Source organism: Microcaecilia unicolor, chromosome 1, assembly GCF_901765095.1.
Source record: "Microcaecilia unicolor chromosome 1, aMicUni1.1, whole genome shotgun sequence".
Classification (NCBI taxonomy): domain Eukaryota; kingdom Metazoa; phylum Chordata; class Amphibia; order Gymnophiona; family Siphonopidae; genus Microcaecilia; species Microcaecilia unicolor.
Window position 1 is genome coordinate 616,695,707 of NC_044031.1, and position 25,623 is coordinate 616,721,329.

Consider the following 25,623-nt stretch of genomic DNA (forward strand, 5'->3'; position numbering starts at 1 on the left):
TTTGTGAGATGACAGTGTGCTGACAGAGAAATGTATCTTTTCTCTTCTGCATAGCATCTGTTGCTTAGGACAAAGGGGAGGAGTTTCTAAGGAGGGAATTAAAATTACCAATTCCGTGGTAAAACCGCAGAATTGGGCTATTTCCCACTCCTCTGCATGGCTTTTTTTGAATGCCCATGGGTTGCAGCTTTTTGGGCTATTTTTGGCCCGGTTGGGTTATTTTTGGCCCATGGGTTGGATACTCCTTTACAGCTCGTCTTCCTATTGGTCCTAATTGGACCAATAGGAGGTGAGATCTGGCCGTTTGGGTTGCAGTGGTGCGGTGCGGTCCGCATGCCTTTTTTCTCTTTCACATGGAGGGGCATTTTTGATATGACGTCTAAGTCCAACTTTGGACATTTTGCGAAAAACATCCAAAATCCGAATAGGAGAGAAGGCAATTTTCAAAAGAGAAAAACGTCTATCTTCTGTTTTCGAAAATACGGTTCCGAACAAAGTATATGGACATTTTCTTTTTTGGTCCATTTTCGAAAAAAAAAAAAAATGTCCAAGTGCAAAACGCACAAAATCAAGCCATTGTAGTAGGAGCCAGCATTTTTAAGTAGACTAGTCCCCCTGACATTTCAGGACAGCAAGGGCACCCCAGGGGGTACTGCAGTGGACTTCATAAAATGCTCCCAGGTACACATCTCACCATTGCTCCCTTACCTTGTCTACTGACCCCCCCAAAGCCCACCCAAAATCCACTATCCCCAACTGTACACCACTACCATAGCCCTTACAGGTGAAGGGGGCACCTATATGTGGGTACAGTGGGTTTCTGGTGAGTTTTGGAGGGCTCACAGTTTTTACCACAAGTGTAACAGGTAGGGGGAGGTAGGAGCCTGGGTCCATCTGACTGCACCCAACACTAGACTACTCCGGGGACCTGCATGCTGTTCCAATGAACCTGAGTATAACATCTGAGGCTGGCATAGAGGTTGGTAAGTAATGTTTTTCATCACATTTTTTTTTTGGGGGGGGGGGTTAGTGACCACTGGGGAATAAGGGGACGTAATTCCTGATTCCCTCCAGTGGTCATCTGGTTATTTAGTGCACCTTTTAGTGCCTTATTCATAATAAAAACAGGTCTAGCTCAAAACATCTAAGTTTTAGTCCTGGACGGTTTTGTTTTGTTCCATTATGGCTGAAAAATGTTTAAGTCTTAGGCACACTCAAATTCCACCCTGAACACGTCCCTGGCACTCCCCCTTGAGATTTGGCGGACTTCAGAGAAAAAACGTCTAAAAATAGGTTTTGAAAATGCTGATTTGGACATTTCTGTGAGAAAAACGTCCAAATGCAGACTTATGCCACTTTTTGGACGTTTTTCTCTTTTGAAAATGAGCCTGATAGTCTCTGTACCCCAACCATGGTGGCCGCACAAACAGAGCATAGGCAAGGCGACTGCGAGGCCTGAGGCAGGCCACAGGAGACATGTCGGTCGGTGTTGGCTTTGGTGACGGGTCCCCTCCTGATCTGCTCTCTGAGTCAGAGAGCAAATCATCAGGAGAGGGGGACCACCTGCGGCTGCCACCAGAAAGGAGAAGAGAGGCAGAAGACAGCAGCACAGTGAGTTCGGGATGAGAGGGAGGGAGCGCTGGAGTGGAGGGGGACTCTGGGAGGGAGCCCAGCTATGAGCTGCAGCTGCTGCATCCACATTGTCATGCTTTATTGTTGGTAGCATTTTTATTTAATCTCACTTTTATTTTCAAACATGCCAGCTTGTGCAGCATACAGATGTACACAGAGGAAGTATAACAGGGGAATAACTTTTCATAGGTAGAGCAGTAATTTGTTATAAATCATAATCAGTGTGTCATTTGGAGGGAATAGTTATAAGAATGCCCTAGCACTTGTTATATTCATGCAGAAATCTTTTTTTCTCCTGGTAAAGGGCCACTAAAACAGACATCATGTTATGAGAATCAGGTGCTCAACATTCAGAGTATCTATTTATTTACTTATTTATAACATTTATATCCCACATTAAACATGATTTAGGTTGAAATCTGGGAACATGTAAAATCTTTTTTTCCTGTGCCAAGATCAAAATAGAGAGATGATTTGTGGTGGAAACTTGCTCCTTTTGTGGGTGGATGGATGGATTATGAATTTGTACTAATTATGATTATACTGCTGATGATGATTATGATTCTGCTGCTTATGATGATTATGATTACCTTATTAATATTAATATTGATCATTAATATTCATATAAGCCTTATTAATATTCATATTGACCTCATTTATATTAATATTGTGCTATTTGGGGTCTACTTTTGGGCTGGAAACATTTTCGACATTTGGCATCACTGGAGGGAATCAGTGAGTGGTTTCTGTAGTCTGGGGAAGTCTGTGAAATCTGACAGTAAGTGCAGATCACAGATGAGAGAGGCGAGAGAGATTTTAAGAGAGCTGAATTCACATAGGTTTTGTTGTATTTTACTGAGGGAGATGGAGGGAAATCCTACCCAATACGTCCTTTTTTCTTCAAGGCACCGTATGTATAGAACCGATGGAGCTAGCCCGGGGGCTCCTGTCAGGTCAGCCCCCAAACCCAGGTACACTCCTGAGGTGGCATTACAGTAGACCAACAGAGGTTAATTGAGCTGGAAGCCCAGAAGAGCAGGAGAAATACTGCTAGGCCAAAACCAGAAAGTTCAACAGCAGAATGTAAACATAGCACCTTTAAAAGAGAAAAGTACTGGATTGTACTCTTTAGGAGGAACAAAGAGAAGAAATTAATATGAGAGCTAGGAAATGGGTATAAGGTGCTATGTAGTTGGCACCTGAAATAAGATACCCCCCTCAGGTGTCAGCTGGAGAAAGTGTAGGCAGGGTAATAGGTTTAATGTTGGATATATGATAAATGCATTCTAAGACTGTTCACAACACTTTGGCCATCATTCACTGGTGACACCTGCTCGCCAGACTTAGGGTTCACATATTTTGGGTTTAGGAGTAAACTGTGATCCGTGGCTCCAGACCCAACAATCATCATTGCAAAGGATGGATAAAGTGGGAAGTTCTATATCAGGGAAAACATTCTGGTTCATTTCAAACGAAGGCTCATGGTGCTGTAGCCCAACGAAAAACACAACCCTCCCTCTCACCACTACTCTCCTCTAAGTTGCAGAATGAATTAACTGCCTAATTTCCCAAGGCTTAGACTTTGTTATCCCTTTCCTGATATGCAAAGTTGGTGTGAGAGTTCAGAGTTGCATGTGAAGGAGAGCATCATGTGTTTATGTGACGGAGAATACCCGAGTAAACTGAGAATTGTATGTGTGTGTGTGTGAAAGAGAGTGGAGGAGAGTGTCATGTGTGTTTGTGTGCTGTGGACTGCTTGCATGTAAATGAAGGAAAATCGTGTGTGTGTGTGTGTGGACTGTGGGTGCGTGCATGCATGTGTGAAAGTCAGTCTGGTTCATTTGAATGGTATAATTTGGCATCAACTGTCAGACTGATAATGAGTTTTCTTACCTTTTAGGAAGCAGGTGAAGAGATATTTATTCTATCAGGTATTTGGTAATTGATTACCAGTGAAGTAGAAATAACGATATGTCTATCACATAATTGGAAATTGCACAGTAGTGATGTATAGAAATTGAAATGTTTATCTATAAGAAATTAATTTCTTGGTTATGATTATATGTTTTTATGATGTTTATTGTACCCCACCTAGAACTGCAGATAATTTCAAGCTATATATATATATATTTTTTTTTAATAAATAAAGAGCTCCATGGATGTGTGAATGCTGAGGGCTGCATGCGTGTGGGAGGGTTGTGAGTTGCATGCATCTGTGAGAGTGAAGGAGAGCTGCAGATGTGTCTGAGGACTGTTGGTTACATGTGTGTGTTTAGGGGGAGGGATGTGGGTTGCATGCCTCTGTGAGATGCACTCATTTCTACTCAGTCTCTCTATCTGTCTGAACAAGTGAAAGCCGCTGTTCCTGAGTCCCTGCACATTCCCAATAAGGTGTCACGTTATGTGGATTAAAATATGCACAAGTGTGTCCCCTGAGCACAACGAATAAGTGACAGGAATGTGGTACAAGGGGACTGCACTGCACTGACCTCAGTGACACACATGGCACAGACACAGTACCAACCAAGACAGTGGTTTTAATTTCAGATCGACCCCCTCACTGTTAATCTTTTCAGTACATCACTGCCATGTCTGTGTGGGAAGCCAAGTACAGGATAATGCAAGGCTTACACTGCCCTGTTACAACACAAAGATTTAGGATGCTCTACAAATTGATCGCTAGATTAATCCGAACGAACTTGCGACTGGAAGTCATATATAGCCGTGTATTTTCCTACAGGATTACCAGCTAACAGCAGTTCAAAATGACATCTTGAAATGAAACATGGCAAGAAACTAATTAAGCTAATGGTTGGTGGCTGGATTCCCAATCCAAGGCCAAGATGGATGTCTCTTTCGGCTTGTATTGCTTCTTGCCATGACTCCCATAATGTACAGCAACCTGGAAAGAAAGGAGGCGGGAGCTTGAGGCACAATCAATAACCCGATGCTCCCAAAAGCAACCCTGTTAAAGACTGTACTGAACTATAGTTGTACCCTGTGTGACTTGCTCACTGGTACCCCCTACTTCTGCCCTATCTGCTTTGCCACTGGCAATGAGTGAAAACAGTGGAATGGGAGCAGTGTTTCTGCCCCTCCATATTTGCATCTTGCAAAGCCACACTGCACATGCAGTCCTTGGTATGGCACTGCTGTTCATAGCAGTCAAGGCCTGACAATGTACAGAAACATCATATTTATTTATTTATTTACACAGACTTACCAAGAGAGGTAAGCAACATGGAAAAAGGAAAGGAACTATAATAAAATGATAGGAAAGAAGACACTCATCCATAACTTGTATAACAGGGAGGTAAGAGAAAGAGCAAGGAGAGATTAAGGTAAGCAAGGAAGAGAAAGAGAGGGGGAGGGTGGTCGTTCATAGGCAACCATCTTAGGTGGAATCGAATGCCTGGTGGAAAAGCCAGGTTTTCAAGGCAGTTTTAAATGTCTTAAAAGAAAGCTCGGCACGAAGTGGAAGGGGCATGGAATTCCAAAGGTGAGGAGTGGCAAAGCAAAAGGCTCAATGTCTAATAATTTCCATCAGTAGCGAAGGACCAATCAACTGATCCTGTTTGCCACCTGTCCTCGCCTATTTTCAGAACTGCCAACTCAAGCAAAAACTTCTCTCACTAGCAGTCTGTCAGATTTTTATCGGTGACCTAACTTGTTTTCTGCACGTACATTTTATATAAGGTAAAATTGTGGAAAATGCCAGAAAAATCAAGTCGACCTAGCTCCATTCTCCAGTCGCTCTCTATGATATCCCATATTCTCGCTGTAGGCCTTTTTTCTGCACAATGTGATTGTCAGAGATCATTGTGTGGTACGGCCTGCAAACAATAGTTCTTTGAAAACACAATGACAGTTTACTGTGTTCGCTGGTGGAACACTGAGCTGACATTTTTACAGCTAGCAAATTATTTTATTTATTTGGATTTAGCTCACACTTTTTTTCAGTAGCAGCTCAAGATAGAAACATAGAAACAGGATGAGTTACATTTGAGTACACTAGTCATTTTTATGTCCCTGGAAGACTTACAATCAAATCACTTTATGCTTGTTTATTACCATTTATAAATTTATAGACAGTAGGGCTGCCTACATTATCTAGTCTGGGATCTCTCACAACTGGGAAAGGAAAAAACACCATGTGACTTGTCACCCAAGTACCTTAAATTCAGCCCCAGGCTCCTGGCTACAGCTTGGGAAAGGCCAATGCTGGCCTGGCTTAGGAAGGACTGTTACTAGTGGCTGTGTTCAGGAAAAGCGACTACTACTGGCTGAGCCAGAGAAAAGGTACAGCCAACTTGTCAGGCCATGTGGTAGAGGCTGGAAGAATTGGACAGCATTTGGAGAGAAGAGGAGGGAGTGTGACAGAAAGAAGGGGAGGGAGAGGGGAAGTACCGGGAGGGAAAAGTCCTGGCAGGAAGGGGAAGATCTTTGGAGAGAGAATGCTGGAGGGATATGGGGAAGAGGAGAGGGTGTCTGAAGGAAGAGGAAGGGTTTAGCACAAAGAACAAGGAAAAGGAATACAAACAAGAAACAAAACAAAACAAAGACCCTGATTGTTTAAAAAAAAAAAAATTCCCTGAAGCCTTAGTTTCCTAAATACTTCTTTTCCACAACAGTCTTTCCTCTTTTTCCCACTACCACTCTGAATGGATGAGTATAAAGGCTCCCATAATTAATGCAACACCCCAGACCCCAGGTATCTAAGACATCAATATTAAAAAAAACAACAACCCTGAATGCCTTACTTTCCACACCCACATCCCTAAATTCCATGTGTAGCTGATCCCCTGATGCAGTGGAGCTGAGGGCGACCCCTGCGGCAGCTACACTGCTATTTTTGGTGTCTGTGGCTATAAAAATTAGTCTCCTCCAAAATCCTCTCCCAAAACACACAGAACAAGTATAAATGTCCCCTGATGCCAGCTGTATTATCTGTGTAAAGTCTGGACAGACACACAAAACCCACAGTGAAAAAATAACTGAAGGAGGCTGATAAGGATTGGGATAAAATATTTGAGACAGAAATTCAAAGTGATTTAACTGGCCAGAAATGGCTCCTGGCTAGTTAAATCACTTGCACGGGGTTATCTGCTGATATCCAGCAGCACTTAACTGGCTACTGCCACTAAATATCACCACTGACCATTCAAGTGAAAGGTCAGCTGTTTTGTGGGCTGTCTGGGGATGGAGTCGGCACTTATATTCAGCAATTAATCACTTACGTTAAACAACCACATCGTACTGCATAAAAAACAGTCCTGTCTTTATGCAGTGTTGCTAAGGTGTTTAAATGCGGAATGTATTCAAACTCTGTGCTCTCATATTCCAGATTTTGTATGGTATTGCCCCTGACTATATGTTGCCCCTTGTTACTTTGCCTTCTCGCAATTCAATCTTCGGTGCAAGAGACTACCTGCGTCTTCATGTTAAGCAGTTAATGTTAAGTAGTTAATGTTTTAAATCATTTTTATTCAAGCAGCAAACCCAAACAACAGCAACAAATAGACCTCAGGTGCATTTATACAGAATGAAACTTGCACCCCATCCCAATCTTCCCTTCCTCTCTCCCTACAACTTCCTTTTAAGACCCAATGCAGTGTGAAGCCCAAAACCATCTTGTAAGTAGCTGTAAGTTCAACAGATGACTTATTGCAGTAGGAGAAAGGGTCTCCCAAAACGGTGACCATCTGCGTTGGAACTATAAACCCTTTGCAAAGGCGAGGTCGTCAACTCCCATTCTCTCCATTCTCGTTAAAAGTAACATGTGGGCATGCCATTGTTCCAAGGATGGTGCAAGTGGAGTAAGCCACTCCAATAGTATTGGTTTTTGTTGCTATAATAATGGCACGTGATACAAATTCTCGGAAACCCCGTGGTATCTGGGGTCCCAGGTGGGGATGGCCAAAGAGTAGCATTGGATCGTAATGCCATCCAGCTGCCCAGATTTGCGATGTCTGACGCAGAAGATTTTTTCTAAAAAGTTGGAATCCTCAGGCAGGACCAAAACATGTGACCCAGAGCTACACCTTCTTCGTCACATTTCACACAGGCGCCCATTGAAGACAATCCCATGTGAAAGGCCCATCTTGGGGACACTTACAATCTCAAAGCAAACTTATATTGAAGTTCCCAGTGGTGTGTTATTATCGATTTCCCACACAGTGATAACACAGGAGGGGTATGGGCCTGGGTCCGCCTGTCTGAAGTGCACTGCACCCACTAAAACTGCTCCAGAGACCTGCATACTGCTATCATGGACCTGAGTATGACTACTACTACTACTTATCATTTCTAAAGTGCTACTAGATGTACGCAGAGCTGTACACTTGATCATGAAGAGACAGTCCCTGCTCGACAGACATCTGAGGCTGGCATAAAATATTTTTAAAGATATTTTTTGAGGGTGGGAGGGGGTTAGTAACCACTGGGGGAGTAAGGGGAGGTCATCCCCGATTATCTCCGGTGGTAATCTTGTCATTTCGGGCACCTTTTTGTGCCTTGGTCATAAGAAAAACACGACCAGGTAAAATCATCCAAGTGTTCGTCAGGGACGTCCTTGTTTCTTTCGATTATGGGTCAAGGATGTCCAATTGTTAGGCATGCCCAAGTCCCGCCTTCGCTACACCTCCGACATGCTCCCTTGAACTTTGGCTGTCCCTGCGATGGAAAGCAGTTGGGGACGTCCAAAATCAGCTTTTGATTTACCGATTTGGACAACCCTGGGAGAAATACATCCATCTTCCGATTTATGTCAAAAGATGAGCGTCCTTCTGTTTCAAAAATGAGCCCGATAGTGTCTCAATTGGTAATAATGAAATATATCTGCTGGAGGCAGTGAAAATTCTTTTTGCAAATCAGAAAACGACTTAATCCGACTCTCTTCAGTTACTACATGTAGCAGATAAACAATACCCATATGCTGCCATCTCCAAAACACAGCATAAAGGCTCCCTGGAGGAAAGGCCAGATTGCCACAGATAGCTAAGTAGGGAGTAACCTTCGCAGAAAAGCAATGATGTTGACAGATCCACTGCCATACTGCTTTAGCTGTTGAAAAATAGAGGAGTAGCGGAGCACCGGTGGGATACTCCCCCCGCCAGCAAACAACTGAAATGAACATCCTGAGACAGTTTGGTTTCTATGGTTGTAGCAGAGAAATCCTGAGTGGAACGGAACCAATCATTAATGTGTCTTACACCACTAGCAATGCTTAAAAGTCCCAGACCTCCATACTCCACTGGTATTTGTAAGATGGTCAATGGTAACTTTGCTCTTTTTCCCCGCCACAAGAAATGTTGTAAGCATTGATTCCGTTTTTTTTTCATCTGTATGCTTCAGGTATATAAATGTAAAATTTGAAAAACATACAACTGTCGGGGAATGATGAACATGTTACACAATGTAATGCGTCCTAGTAAAGACAAAGGAAAAGACCACCAGGCTTGTAACCTAGTACAAGTATCAGTGAGTAATCTAGTAACTTTCATTGCATAAAGTTGCGACAGGTCACAGGGGATATAAACTCCTAAATATTTGAGGGAGGTTTCTGCCCATGTCAGAGGGAAAGCCCCCCTCCATTGGAGGTGCCCTCTCTATAATACTAGAAGAGCCTGTGACTTCTGTAGGTTTAAAGTAAAGCCCGACAGGTGACCAAAATGGTGAACTGCATGTAATAAGTTGGGTAATGAGTTGGGCAATGATCTTGCGGGATTCCTCAGCACCACCAATAAATCATCTGCAAATGCTAGGGTTTTATTCAGTTCATCACCCAGTTCCATGCCCGAGACCCCCTCTGCCAACCTCAGGTCATGCAAAAGGGGCTCCAAAGATAGTTTAAATAAAAGGGGAAACAAAGGACACCCCTGAAGCGTGCTCAGACAAATCAGGAAGGATGATGCACACACTCTATTAATCAGCAAGGAGGTCACAGGAGCAGAATAAAGGGCCTGTATAGCTTGGTAATATCAACCCCTGAAGCGCATATGACATAGTACACAAAACACGTAATCCCAGCTCACCTTATCAAAAGCCTTTTCAGCATCTAAGCTTACAGGCTGGCTATGCCTGTCCCTGCTGTGGCTTCCTGGAAGTTTTTCCTGAGCTTTGAGGACCAGCTGTCCTCCCAAGAGCTGTCCTCCACTGGGCTCCTAGTGCTAGCCACATTTAGGGATCCTTCTCCCTGGCTGGGCCCCTAGTGCCGATCGAACCCCAGAGGCCTTGTCCCTGGCTGGTCCCCTAGTGCCGATCACACCCCAGATGCCTTGTCCCTGGCTGGGCCCCTAGTGCTGATCGCACCCCGGAGGCCTTTACCCTGGGCATCTGGCAGGGTTGCCAGGTGTCCAAATTTTTTTCAGCCCAATCAGTGCCGAAAAGTAGCTCAAAAATAGCCTTGTGTCCTAAAATATTTCAGCCCAGTCCATGCTCCAAAATAGCCCAAACCAATGCCAAAACCAGTGACAAAAATAGCAACCTGAGGTTAGGTGAGGAGTGGGGAGTACATCTGCCTCCCTGCCTGCCCTTCCTTTCTTCTATCCATCCCCCCCCCCCCCCCCCCCCCACCACCATCTGCTCACCTATGTGCAAAGTCCTCCACGTCCCCATGTGCAGCTCAGCTGGCTGGCCCTCAATGTGCGCCTCCCTCCTTGTGCCTGCCCAATATGGTGATGATGACATCACATGACTCATGTACAACAGTCTGTCCTATTGGATGGCATTGGACAACGAGAGAAGCTATTGGAGCCCCAGTATGAGGCTTGAAATGCAAAGGGAAATAGAGCTGGAACCAGAAATAACAGCCTTGTTTGAATACTGCCCCCCCAAAACACACAACACACTGAAAGTGGTCCAAAAAACAGCAACCAGCAACCAGTAGAAAACTGCTCGCTACCAACTTTAAAAACCGGTCCAATTGGGCAAGAAAATAGCTGGATTGTCCCCTGGTGCCAATTGCTCCTTGGAGACCTTGTCCCTTGCTGATCCTGTCTTCAAGAGGAACCTCTGGGGTTTCTCCCTGCTGGGGTTCTGGTTTACCAGCCCTCAACAGGGTTTTGCAACCACCAGTTCCAAGGTTCCCCACAAGAGGGCTATCTCTGCTCTTCTCAGCCCTAATCACCAATAGTGCCCGCACAGGCTATTTTATTCTGCCTTGAGCTGCTCCCAAAAGCTTCCCTGCCTTGAGTGTTGCTACCAAGGACCACTGTTCCTTCTTCTGCCCTGACCTGCTCTCAAAGACCATCACACTTCCTGTTTTCAGAATAGCCTCTTTGAATATTCACCTGCTGGGGTTCAGAATTATCAGCCCTTAACAGGACTCTGCAACCACTAGTAACAAGGTTTCCCCTCTAGAGATCTGTCTCCCACCTCAACCAGAAACACCAGAGATAGCTCAGCATGACAAATTCTTTACCTAAAATAAATTTCCTTTCTCCAACCATGCCTCCAATCTCCCCCTCCCCTAAAGTCATGGGGAGCAGGTTTTCCAATTCTGTATTCTGATCCAACTCTCTCCACTCAGTGTGTGTGCATCATTTATCTCAAAAGCTTTATTCCCTTCATTGAATTAATCCCCTCAAAATGTGTAAAAGTATTTCCAGCAGCCTGTCTGTTTGCTCCTATTTGCATGCAGACAGAGCTGTGGGCCATCCCCCTCCTGCAATGTAGCAATGTTCAATCAGCTACATTCCTGTGCAGCTCCGTCTAAGGCAAGCTAAAACTGACAAGTTATGAACTCCCGTTTCACCTTAGAAAGGATAACTCAGTTTGTGTTTTACAAGCACTTTACCAGGATTTCTTCTCCTTATTCTCAATAAAACCCATCCACATGGGGTTTCACATGTTTGAAAAAAAGCCTTTCCAACCCTGACCCTTCCCCCCGCCCCCCATTGTGTTTACCTCCAGCAGGATACATTACATCTACACTAGTACGTCAGTGGCCTTGGTGGGAAGGACATCATGGCTGCCAACGAGGGTTCATGAGCCCTAGTAGGTAAAATTTAGGCTTCCGTGGGCAAAAGCATGCAGTTAATGAGAACTCAACATACGTATTAACTGACGAATGATGCAGAAAGGGGTTCAGCACCTGAATTAACTCCTGTGGTACAGTCAAGTATACAGCTGAACCCTTTAGTGTCCAATGTTCCCGTAATAAGCCATATGGGAACAGATTGATGGGAACATTGGACACTAAAGGGTTAAAATGCTTGCAGAGCAGGTTATTGAATAACCCATAAGAACGCAGAGGCATTTCTGTGCGAGCACCATATGAGCATAATGTGAAGAATTCATCACCATGTCTGAGGCAGCGAAAATGGGCAAGGAGAGCCCAGCCAACCTGAACCTCCTGGCCTTGACATAGCTTTTGGCATCAGCCCCCTTTTTTCTGGTAGTCCAGCACCCCTCCCTCCACCCCAAAACCGAACCAATCTCCACCCAGACTACTAAATAAAGAAAAAAAATCCCTTATTTGGCATACAGACTCCTCTCTGTGCATCCCAAGATGCACCAGGAGAGGTCAGGCACTGCCATTTTCCAAAACCGTGGTGCTGAAGGAGTGAGTGGGTACTGCTCCAGCCTCTTGAAGGGGGGACCTGGAGGCTTGGAGGGTGGAGGAGGAGCAGATCTGTAACAGAATCTTTGGCTAAGTAAATCAGGAGACAAGAGGCAAATGGTTCCGAAAACGAGGCAGCTTTATTGCTAGCAATGAACAGTACTGAGTTCAGTCTCAGGATACTGCGTCACGAGCGTCACCTGACACTCGTTCTTATACAGATTACTGGTCATGCGCATAAAACGCATCATACGTCACACATACACATGCGCAGTATAGGCACATGCGCAATACATTAGTAGTTCTGTAGTTCTCACAGAGAAAAGATACGTCAGTTTCATAGCTTTCATAGAAATTGTTATTTTGCAAGAAATGTAACTTATTGCAGTGTTCCAGCACATTTACACAATACAGCCTCTATGCCTGAATCACAAGACTGCGCTGGCAGAGCCAGCTGCCTTCCCTACAATCCTAAATTGCTGACTACTACAACTTGTTATCTAGCTGCTGGTTAACAAACACATACTACTAGTAAAAGTCTAACCTGCACAGGTTTAGGTCTTAGTCTAGGCTCATTATATGTAAGCTTAGGTTTTGGTACAAAGCAAAGGTGCAAGTGTGAATGCAAAGTCCAAATAGAAAATCCTGTTAGTACAAAAGTCCACAAAAGTCCAGACAAAGTAAACAGTGTGTAATGCTGTTTATCTAATGCGTCTGCATCTTGTCTCAATCAGTTATCTATCTAGCTATCAGGGCTTACAGTTGATGGTTAAGGCACAATACAAGAAGATGGTGGATACTACAGGATGGCCGAATATGGATACCCGAAGCCCTGGCCTGGACAGTGGTCAGGGAAGCCCACAACTGCACCCACCTGGGCAGAGACGCCTTGGGACGCCTGCTCGAGAAGACCTACTATGTCAACAAACTATCCCTCTGGACCAAGAATGCTTCCAGCCAATGCACAACTTGTGCCCGGAACAACCCACGGACAGGACCAGGTCCTGCTCCTGGTCACATCCTTCGGGGCACCAGCCCATTCCACGTCTGCCAGATTGACTTCACGCACATGCCCCCGGCCCGGGGCTACAAAGCTGTCCTCGTGGCGGTGTGTACGTATACCGGATGGATTGAGGCCGTACCCACTAGGACAGAGATGGCTAAAGAAGTTACTTCCTTACTCATTCACCACATCTTGCCTCGATACGGGCTCCCTAAACAGATCAACTCTGATAATGGGCCTGCGTTTGCCAGTGAAGTGACCCAGCAACTTAGCACTAGACTGGGCCTCGATTGGAAGCTACATTGTGCCTGGAGACCCCAGAGCAGTGGGGTAGTGGAGAGAGCCAACCGATCCCTGAAGAACCAGCTTGCTAAACTATGTCAAGAAGCTAAAGCCAAATGGCCCAACCTGCTCCCACTAGCGTTACCCCTTATGAGATGATGTACGCTAGGCCACCACCTCTGCCTTCCTTCCCCGACTCCTTGCAGATACAGGGTGAGGGTTCCCTAGTAAAACAGCTAAGGGCCTTACGCGAGGTAGTGCAGGACATCCAACAGTACACTGAGAGTGTAGGTCCCCTAGTCCTTACCAGCCCTACACACCAATTTCGGGTGGGAGATGAAGTATGGATGAAAGAATGGGACGAATCTGACTGCTTGAAGCCCAAGTGGAAGGGGCCCTCCCTTGTTCTCCTAACCACCCCAACCGCTGTTAAAATTGCAGGAAGCCCCGTGTGGATACATTGGACCAGGCTGAAGCCAGCTGCACCTACCGACGGCTCACCCACAGTTTGGACAGCTCACAGCCACCCAGACGCTCCACTGCGATTAACCCTGAAGAGGAAGTGAACCAGGTCCATGCCTAGTCAGCAGCTTAGCCCTTGGACCTACTGCGCCTTTGGTTCACTGTTTATTGGAGCTGTCATCTGATCTGGTGGGCTTTAAAAAAAAAAGTCCCTATTCCTGTCAGTGTGTGAGCAAATCACCACGCACACACTGATAGGAAGGGAGATAGTTTGCAATGAGTTGTGGATTACTACTGCAATTTTGATGTGGCAGTAATATGCATGTTCATTATTTACCTCCATTGTGGTGGTAATTTTTTTGTGGGAACCTTGCATTGGAAGCCATGCATCACAGCTATAACACAGACTTTCTGCATCAGCTCCTAACTGTAACAGTATAGATATATGTGAAGTAGAATCAGGAACAGCAGAAAAGCAGGAAGATGAAACAGGAAGTCTGGTGATGGAGACAGAAGAGTCATAGAGGCTGTGAAAGATGGACAGAGAGAGAGAGGTAGCTTTGCACTAAAACTGTTGTAAGGTTGAAATAAAGTTAATTTTTTAATTTCTGATCTAAACAGCATTAAGTTGAAACACTAGCATTGACTGCATTGTAAATCAGTGAAGAGGCCTAACTTTCTTCCCTTGAGCTGTCTCTGCCTCCAGCCCACTCAGAATTTGAGGTGTCTAAATTTAGCTGCTCAGCTCCGTCAGTTTTTCAAAAACTTTGATCTAGCTGGTTAAGTCCTTGCTTAGCTGGATAGGTGCCTTTGAAAACTGACCCTTAAAGGTTTTGCTTTCAGATACAGAATAGCCCTGGGGACAGTCCATTCTGAATAAGGCACAGTGCCAGTTACAGATAGGTTGGTTTCAAAAAGAATATTCTTGTGGTATTTCATCCAGGAAATGAAAACCGAACCATGCTCGTAATTTGCAGTTCACATTTCTGGCAACATTCCACAACTGGTTTGATAGTGGATCATATTAAATCCTTCCTCCATCTGAAAAGATTTGGATTGATGCCATGTAGTTCTAACATCTCTAGTGGACGTATCTCATGACTTTTTCATCTCAGTTTACGTAACCAGAAATTGTTCAGACTATAATTTGCCCTGTATTTGGAATGAGACTCTTATATTTCTGTTTTGTTTTGTTTTTTTTAAATGACCATTTACCAGTACCTGCAAAACAATGTATGCAGTTTGATATGTTTGAACAGGACTTTTGTGACAAGGGCATCACTCCCAACTCATGTTCTGGAGTTTCCTTTACTATAACTCATGATAGGTTGTCCAGTGTGTATCATGCACCTTCTATAAAGTGCATACTTTTGTAGATAACTTTGTCTACAGTCCTCGAGCCCCATTAACAGGTCAGGTTTCCAGAATACCTCTAATGAATACAGATGAAAGAGATTTGCATATGATGGAGGTAGTAGGCATGCAAAGGTCTCTCATGCATATTCATTAAGAATAGCCTGATAACCTAACTCATTGGTAGCCCTTGAGGACTTGGAGTGAAGATCAAGGGTCTAGAGTGTAGACCCACTCCTGAATGCCATATTGAAATTCCCCACTTCCTCGAGTGGTTGGGACATGTCAGAATTGAGAATGGGAGGAGTCACAGAAAGAACTTGTCAGGTCCAGGTGTTCTGCCTAGGCATGAGTGCTCAATACGATAATATGGGAGAAGGGAAGAAGAATTATAGCAGTGTGGTAAGATACCCTCCAAAGAGCACACACAACTGCTGCATATGAGATGGATCTGTTGGGTATTAAAAACACTGGATACAAAGACAAACAGGAAAACTGAGGTGAAATGTATTTGTCAGGTTTGTAGTGGGATATACTCAGTGTGTTTATTCTTTCAAAAAAGGTGCCGGTACTCAAATGCTGGGCAACCCTTCAAGGGTGGGGTTATCACTGAGGGACTCATCCCACAATAGCCAGAACCCCTACAACCAGTCACAGAATCTATGACAAGGCAGAATTGGTGTGTAGAGCCTGAGCTCTTTCATTAAAATTTGGGGTCCATGGGTCAATTTTAGCAGACAATAGAAAAGGTGCCGATACTCAGTACCCCCAAGTACCCCCTCAAAAAAAGCCCTGGATATACTGTTTGTATAAGGCCTGCATTGCTGAACTGAGGCCTATGAACCAAACTCTGACTAGGCCAGGAACCCAGAAGCGGAGCCAGGTTGACAGCGCGGGGGGGGGGGGGGGGGGAGCGAGAGCGGACTTCCGCCGGCACATGTTTTCAGTGCAACACGATGAGAAAAAATAGGCGCTGGCAGAACTCTGGGGGAGCGGCCGCTCCCCTGGCGCCCCACCTAGCTACGCCACTGCAGGAACCATCTTATTAGAACAACACTGTCATGGCTTTTACAAGACATCCTGCAACCTTAGCCTGAATATGTTAAAACCCCAGTCTTTGTCAGTTTCAAGGCTGCATGACCAATGGCCATCCATGTGATATCTCGGTGCTAGTTTGTCAGCTCCTTGGTCTTGATGTTCTGCCACTCCATGGTGCAGCTGACCTCTTATTCCATAGGCTTCTTATCACAGTTCTATTTGTAGATGTTTCTTGGGAGCCATAAGGGAAGTGTGAGGTGCCGGAGGTTTGGATGCCTTGTAGTATAGTGAAAGAATTTAGTTGCTACTGTTTGTTTCAGCACCAACTACATGAGGAGTTTTCTACAACTCACCAAGCCCATTCATCACAGCAATAGTGTTTGACCAGGCAACCTTCCAGGGCTCCAAACCCAGCCATTATGCCTAACTACTGTGTGATGGCTTGAACTTCCAATTGTCATAGCTGTGAACACTGTCTTCATAGCATCCCCAGCCCTAGTTGTACCAGGAACCAGAAGGCCTGAGCTGGGACTTCTACTCAGTGCACAGCACAGGTACTGAGCCACCAGACAGGCTTGGAAGAGTGCTGCTATAGAGCTGTGAGCGCTCCTATTTGTCTGTGCTCAGCCTCATCTAACCTATGAAGAGGAAGAAACCCCACATAGTCCCTGGAATTTCTCCTTGGATCCATTCAACGGGGATAGCCTTGTTTGTAGAGATATTGTCATGTATGTAACAGTGGTTGAAATGTTAAATGTGGTGGGAACTGAGAGCCAGGGCTTAAAATTCAAGAGGATAAACCAGTATCACAGCACCAGGGACTCATAAATCAACTAATTCTTTGAGCAAATGTAGCATATAGGTGGAGGATGAAGCCTTTTATTTAAAATACAAAAAGTAATTTTTTCTTGCAATGTTCAGAATATCTTCTGCTTGACAGTTTTCCTCTAAAATGCTGAAACCAATCCTGAGAAATTCTACTCCTTCCCTTCCCCTGTCCCAAATGCTCTGGTTTTCAGGATATCAGAGGTGGATATACATGAAATACATTTACACACATCCAGCTAGTTCTTAGATCCCACAGAAGAAATTATCTCTCATTCTTGTTCATTGTAGATACTTGGGAACCAAGCCCAGCTGAGATGGGGCTTGGGGAATATTTTGGGACCTGTTCTTCTAACACCCTGCAAGTGTGTTAGAAGGCTACTGTAGGGGCATGAAGGTTCTTCACAAACCCAACAAGCCTGGGATAAGCACAGATGATTCTTAGCTGTGGGGGAGTGAGGGGTAAAGTCTGGGATAAGCACAGAGGATTCTTAGCTGTGGGAGTAAAGTGAGAGGTAAAGCCTGGAATAAGCACAGAGGATCCTTAGCTGTGGCAGAAGAGTGAGGGGTAAAGCCTGGGATAAGCACAGAGGCAGGGTCGGTGCTAGGGTCTCTGGTGCATCCCTACAAACTATCAGACCTTAAAGGCAATACGTTCCTTAATGGGAAGCCAGTGTAATTTTTCACAAAGGGGCTTGGCAGATTCAAATTTTGATTTACCAAAGATCAATTTTGCTGCTGTGTTTTCTGCGGTCTGCAGTTTCTTGATTAGTTGTTCTTTACATCCTGCATAGATTCCATTGCAGTAGTCTAAATGCAGGGGTGTGCTGGTCAATTTTTAACAACAGGCTCTTTCTCCGGGACGTAACCAGCTCTGCAGTTGGAAGGGCCAGGGGTGGCCGAGGGGAGGGGGGAGCAACACTTGTCTCTCTCTCATCCCTCCCTTCGTGCAGGCACGCTAGGCATACCTTTGGTGGCAGCCAATAAATGGACTGCCACCACTCCCAACGTCTTGCTCTGAGCAGCATGCTGGAAATCCCAGCCTGCTGCTCAGAGCTGGAAACAAGGAGCGGGGAGCAGCAGCAATCTATTTACTTGGCTGGCAGGGCTCAGCATCCCCACCAGCAAAGTAAAAGAGAATTCAGCAGGGGGCCCAAGCCCACATTTTGGGAGCCAGTTGTTAAAGTAGCCATGGAGGGCCCAACTTTAACAACCGGCTCCCAAAATTCTTAAAAACTTAACAACCGGCTCTTGCGAGCCTGTGAGAGCCTGCTCCAGCACACCACTGTCTAAATGGCTTAATACCATTGATTATATTAAGTTGCGGAAAGCATCTCGAGGAAAGAAAGGTTTTATACGTTTAAGCTTCCACATTGAGCAGAATATTTTCTTTGTGGTGCAATTTACTTGGGTTTCCAGGGTCAGGTACCGATCGATTGTGACGCCAAGTAGTTTTAGGCTATCCGAAATAGTTGGGGATGTTTAGAGTTGTAGGTTTAAACTTGTTGTGCTGAGAAGATAGGATGAGGCCTGACCTTCCTCACGCCAAGTTACAATGGAGGAAAAGATCCTTAGCCCCTTCTTGCACCTCATTTTATAGCTCCCTCTAAATACAAGCAACCACTTCCTACTATTGGAATTGGAGGAGTGGCCTAGTGGTTAGCGTGGTGGACTTTGGTCCTAGGGAAGTGGGTTCGATTCCCACTGCAGGCACGGGCAGCTCCTTGTGACTGGGCAAGTCACTTAACCCTCCATTGCCCCAGGTACAAATAAGTACCTGTATATAATATGTAAGCCGCATTGAACCTGCTATGAGTGGGAAAGCACGGGGTACAAATGTAATTAAAAAAAAAATTTAGCATAGCCCCTGTTACATCACTCACAGTTCCTAAAGTCACTAAATGAAAGGCACATTTTGGTATCCTCCTACACATATGTTCACAGTAAATATATGAGGACTCTAAAAGTGGAAAACCGTAAGCTGAGTACAAATTCCACCACAGAGCTTGATCACCAATGTCATCTGAAGCTCCATGCCTACTGCCTAACAAAGAGAGTGCTCCTGCCAGGGAAGCCCTCCCTTCTGTATTTTGTTGTCCTTATGCTCTGTGCATCCAGCTCCCTGCATTCTTGATGAATTGTGCATTCTAAGGAGAGAATTTCACTGAAGTGATAATGTATTTGTGAAGTGCAGGCTGAGGTTAATGTGATATGCAGGTGCCTATAAACATTAAACAAGATTGGAACTTAAAAATTAGGCTTGCTTTTCTGAAGTAAGCTGAAAAATCTGTAATGCTTTTTATAGCTATTCTGCATGCTGTTTTAGATTCTTTAATTTGTAATTTTTCAATTTGTATTTTGAATTTATTATCATTACTTTTTATTTAAAAAAATTTTTGTAGGGCATTTCAATCAAAATTTTAATCGCGATTAATCATATGATTAAAGGTATGCTATGCTAAGCTACTGGAATCTTATATCCCACAAACTCCCTTTTTCAGCTTCAATGTGGGTTACATATACAAAAGATTCATAATAAAATACAAAAAGTAATAAACATTACAGCCTCGTTCATTCTATACACGTTATTTATTTCTTTTTCTCACTGCAGCCCCTTGTGACTCTCAGCAATGGAGGATTAAGTGACTCGCCCAGAGTCACAAGAAGCTGCAGTGGGGAAAAAAAACAACATACATTTAATCATGCGATTAATCACGATTAAAAATGTTATTGAAATGCAGCCCTATTAAAAATATCATATTAGCCAGTCTCTTCATATCTTTATTCAAATACAGCCTCCAAAACTCCACAGTCCTGCAAGTTAAGCCTCACCAGTGATCTGTACAGGGGCTTTAACACCTCCTCCTTCTACTATTGGCCTATCCTAGAAATAGTGGATTTTCCCCAAGTCCATTTAATAATGATCTATGGACTTTTCCTTTAGGAAGCCGTCCAAACCTTGTTTAAACTCCGCTAAGCTAACCGCCTTTACCACATTCTCTGGCAACGAATTCCAGAGTTTAATTACACGTTGAGTGAAGAAAAATGTTCTCCAATTCGTTTTAAATTTACTACATTGTAGCTTCATCGCATGCCCCTTAGTCCTAGTATTTTTGGAAAACGTAAACAGACGCTTCACATCTACCCGTTCAACACCACTCATTATTTTATAGACCTCTATCATATCTCCCCTCAGCCGCCTTTTCTCCAAGCTGAAGAGCCCTAGCCACTTTAGCCTTTCCTCATAGGGAAGTTGTGCCATCCCCTTTATCATTTTTGTCGCCTTCTCTGCATCTTTTCTAATTCCACTATATCTTTTTTGAGATGCTGCGACCAGAATTGAACACAATATTTGAGGTGCAATTGCACCATGGAGCGATACAAAGGCATTGTAACATCCTCATGTTTGTTTTCCATTCCTTTCCTAATAATACCTAACATTCTGGAACCTTTTTTAAAAATCGGTGTTACATTGGCCACCATCCAATCTTCCGGTACCACGCTCGATTTTAAGGATAAATTACATATTACTAACAATAGCTCCGCTAGTTCATTTTTCAGTTCTATCAGTACTCTGGGATGAATACCATCTGGTCCAGGAGATTTACTACTCTTCAGTTTGTAGAACTGCCCCATTACATCTTCCAGGTTTACAGAGAATTCATTAAGTTTCTCCGACTCATCAGCTTCGAATACCATTTCTGGCACCGGTATCCCACCCAAATCTTCCTCGGTGAAGACCGAAGCAAAGAATTAATCTCTCCGCTACGGCTTTGTCTTCCCTGATCACCCCTTTTACTCCTCAATCATCTAGCAGTTCAACCGATTCTTTTGCCGGCTTCCTGCTTTTAATATACATAAAAAAGTTCTTACTATGTGTTTTGACCTCCAATGCAATCTTTTTTTCAAAGTCCCTCTTAGCCTTCCTTATCAGCGCTTTGCATTTGACTTGACATTCCTTATGCTGTTTCTTATTATTTTCAGTTGGTTCCTTCTTCCATTTTTTGAAGGATTTTCTTTTAGCTCTAATAGCTTCCTTCACCTCACTTTTTAACCTTGCTGGCTGTCGTTTGTCTTCCGTCCTCCTTTTTTAATACGCGGAATATATTTGGCCTGGGCTTCCTGGATGGTGTTTTTGAACAGCATCCACGAGTTGCACTTGTAATTCATAATAAATGGCAATTAGTGCTGATAGTTGCTTGTTAACATCCAATTGACAGCGCTGATTAGCTAATTTACCAATTAAGTTATGCACATTGTTATATAATATGCATCAATTTCCACACAGAAATTAAGGTGTGATATATAGAATTTGGGGGTATGTGTGTATTTGTGTATTTTCTAGAATACATTTGTACATTGCAACTTCAACTCTGCTCTGCCCAAACTACACCCTTATTTTTTATTTATTTTATTTGTTACATTTATACCCTGCTCTTTCCCGCTCGATAGCAGGTTCAGTGCGGCTTACATAGTACGGGTTACAAAGTATCATAAAAAAGAACACAGCTGTAGAATGGTAGAGGTAAGATGTGGTTGCTTAGAATAGGTTGAGATAAGTGAAATGGGTAGGGGAGGTAGAGGTAAGGGAGGAAGGGGTGGTGTGGGATGGGCTCATAGATTAAGTCGGGTCATTTGGGTAGGCTTGCTTGAAGAGGTAAGTTTTTAGCAACTTCCGGAAGGGTAGATGGTCACTGATTGTTCGAATGGGTCTAGGTAGGGCATCCCAGAGTTGGCTGCCTATGACGGAGAAGTTGGAAGTGTAGTAGGTTTTGTACTTGAGACCTCTGCAGTTGGGAAGGTGTAGATATGTTCGAGAAGATTTTGATCCGTTTCTAGCTGGTAGGTCTATAAGGTTGTTCATGTAGCTTGGAGATTCTCCGTAGATAATCTTGTGAATCAATGTTAGAACTTTGAAGTTTATTCGTTCGTTGATAGGGAGCCAATGGAGTTTTTCACGGAGAGGTGTTGCGCTTTCAAATCATGATTTACCAAAAATGAGTCTAGCTACTGTGTTTTGGGCGGTCTGGAGTTTTTTCTTGATTTGGGCCTTACAGCCAATGAAAATGGTATTGCAGTAGTCAGCATGGGTAAGGACAGTGGATTGTACCAAGTTTCGGAAAGGTTTTAGAGGGAGATAAGGTTTCACTCATTTCAGCACCCACATCATGTTGAACATCTTCGTCATGGCTTTTGCTTGAGTTTCCAGAGTTAGGTGGTTGTCTAATGTTACTCCAAGGATTTTTAGATTGTCGGATATGGGGATTATGACATCAGGAGTGATCAGGGTAGTTGGGTGGAGTGTAGAGTATTGGGATGAGAGGATTAGGCATTGTGTTTTCTCTTTATTCATTTTCATCTTAAAAGCGTTAGCCCAGGAAATTAAGATGTTCATGCCAGTGGTTATTTTATCGGAGATTTCTGCTAGGTTTGATTGGAAAGGGATGAATATGGTAACGTCATCTGCGTAAATGAAGGGGTTTAGTCCATATTTGGATAGGGACTTGGCCAGGGGGATCATCATAAGAATGAAGAGGATCGGGGATAGAGGTGATCCTTGGGGAACTCCGCATTTTGATGAACACGCAGATGAGATAGTTGTGGTTTATTTAACTTGGTAGGATCTTGTGGTGATGAAACCTTTTATCCATTTAATGGAAAAGCCTACCCATAATACGCGTATACGTACATGTAACTGGACCCTCCTCCAATCCCCTTTTCCCATGAGATAGATTTCTGGGAGTATATGAACAATTTTAATTTGTAGGGTCTGAAGGAGCAGGGGAAGATTGTCCCTGAGGCCTTAGCATGTACAAAGCAACTGTCTACCCACCACTCTACACCTTCTGTCTCTCTGTTTTCTCTCAACAAAGTCCATGGCACACTCAGCGGTTTAACTGAAACCTTACTTTACTGGATGCAAAATATGGATTATAATAATTTTATAGCAATTGGATTCTTCAAAGGTAATAACTATTTAATACCCTTCTCTTTAATTTGTGGAGTGAATTTATGATTCCTCTTCTAATTTCCCTTTTCTTCTGTCATCACTATTCACAATTATTTCAGTCCCTCTGGTCCTGGATGCCATCTGGACTTCAGGACTGGATTACCAGGACCCCAGACTTCACTTCCAATTCAGAAGATAAGGAAGAAGCAGAGGATGAGGATGGGTGTCACAACTGTCAGGAATGGTGAGCCTTTGGACCAAGGCCGGAGCTTTGGCAGACAAATCACCTAGGCTGGCACAGGCAGGAATCAGAACAGACTGGACTAAGATAAACTAACAGACTCAACACAGGCAGGACAGAGGTAACTAAACACAATGGACTAAACAAGGACCGGATCCAGACGAGACAAGGAAAAGAAGGCAAAGGGGCCAGAACTGGAACCCAGACAGGACAAGGCAAAACTCGGAACTGGATTAAAACTGGGACTGGGACCCAGAAATGGAAGACAAGACAACACACGGAAGTAGATTAAAACTGGGTCCAGAAAAGGGCAAGACAAGGACAAGGCAAGAACTGGATCCGGACAGGACTAGACTGAAAGAGACAAAACAGAGCACAACTAGACAGGCAAGACAGGGTAGGAGCTATGCAACGGAATAACAGAAGCAAGACAAAACACAAGGCAGGAACAGGATTCAGGCTTGACTGGAACAGGATTCAGGATTCTCAAACAAGCTTGGCTGGAACAGGATTCAAGATTCTCAAACAGGCTTGGCTGGAACAGGATTCAGGATTCTCAAACAGGATTCAGGATTCTCAAACAGGCTTGGATGGAACAGGATTCAGGATTCTCAAACAGGATTCAGGATTCTCAAACAGTCTTGGCTGGAACAGGATTCAGAATTCTCAAACAGGATTCAGGATTCTGAAACAGGCTTGGCTGGAACAGGATACAGGATTCTCAAACAGGATTCAGGATTCTCAAACAGGCTTGGCTGGAACAGGATTCAGGAATGGGCTTGGCCTGGCTTGACTGGAACCGGATTCTGGAACAGGCTTGGCTTGGCTGGAACCGGATTCTGGAATGGGCTTGGCTTGACTGGAACTGGATTCTGGAACAGGCTTGGCTTGGCTGGAACCGGAGTCTGAAAGGGACTTGGCTTGACAGGTAACAGGATACTGAAAGGGACATGGCTTGATAGAGCAGGGACAGAAACTAGCTCAAACACATAGCAGGGGCAGAACCTGGCTCAAACACACAACAGGAACAGAACTTAGCAGAAACAGAGCTCAAGAGCCAGGAAGCAAACATAGCAGGTAAAGGATTAAGCAGACTAAGGGAAGACAAACAAACAAACAAACAAACAAACAAACAAAGAAGCAATGTGCTTTCCAGCATCCATAGCACCCCAACCCAACCCAAGAGGCAGCTCAAGGCTTTATTTTCCCCCATGTATGTTCAGTATATTTCCTTCCCTACTCCCCTTACTCCAGCATCTCCTCTTACCTTCCAATCCCTCGCATAGCCCAGCATCCCCCTTGCACTCCAACCCCTCCATAGTCCAGCATCTCCCCTTGCACTCCATCCCTCAAATGTCAGCCCCTTACCCTCTATGTCTCTCATAGGTCAGCATCTCCTTTTTCCCTCCATCTCCCCTCCCTCTCTATGCTTCCTATCTCCCACCTGTGGCCAGCATCTCCCCTTTCCTAGCCCCCTCATGTCCATCATCCAGCATCTTCCCCTCTTTCCTTCCTCCTGTACTCCTGCTACTACTGCCCTCCCTCTTCAGGGGCTGAAGGGACAAGAGGATTCAGTACCAGCGCAGGGTCTTTAGCCACAGGTTCATGCTTGAGCACTGCCATGTCCATTCTGTCAGGAGGGTATGGGGCGCAGTTGTGGGTCTGTTGTTAAAAAACCTGCGGCGGTGCTGAATACACTAGTCCCTTCACCCCAGAAACAGGAAGGGTGGCAGCAGCTGCAGCAGCATCATCAGGGTGAAGGGAAAAGGAGGGCGATTAAATGCATCTCCACACCCTAAATGTTGCCACCTTGGGCAGGCATCTAGTCCACCCAGTGGAAAGACTAGTCTTGACAGGGAATCCAGATAGAAAACACCTAGGGGCATAATTTTGTATGCCGCTTCTAGGGCACAGGAAAAATGACCTCCCATTGCTTGGGACTTAGTAACCCCTGAGTCACTTAGGGAGCAATTCTATAAATGGTGCTCAAAAATGGGCCCTGGAAAAGATTGGCACTAAGCACTATTCTATAAAGGGCACATGCTGATTCTCAGGGTGCAGACTTGCATCTGCTCAGGGGCAGACTGACAGTGATCTGGGCTCCCAGGCAGAAGGGGTCATTGGGCTCCTACCCAGGACCCTGCCACTGCTGCTGACACCACCTCCACCTTTGTTTCCAGCAACCCCCTTGCACACTACTGCCCCCCAGGCCTACCTTGAAGGGCCCTGATGGTCTAATGGCCTCTTTGGAGGGTAGGAAAATACTCCACTCTTTT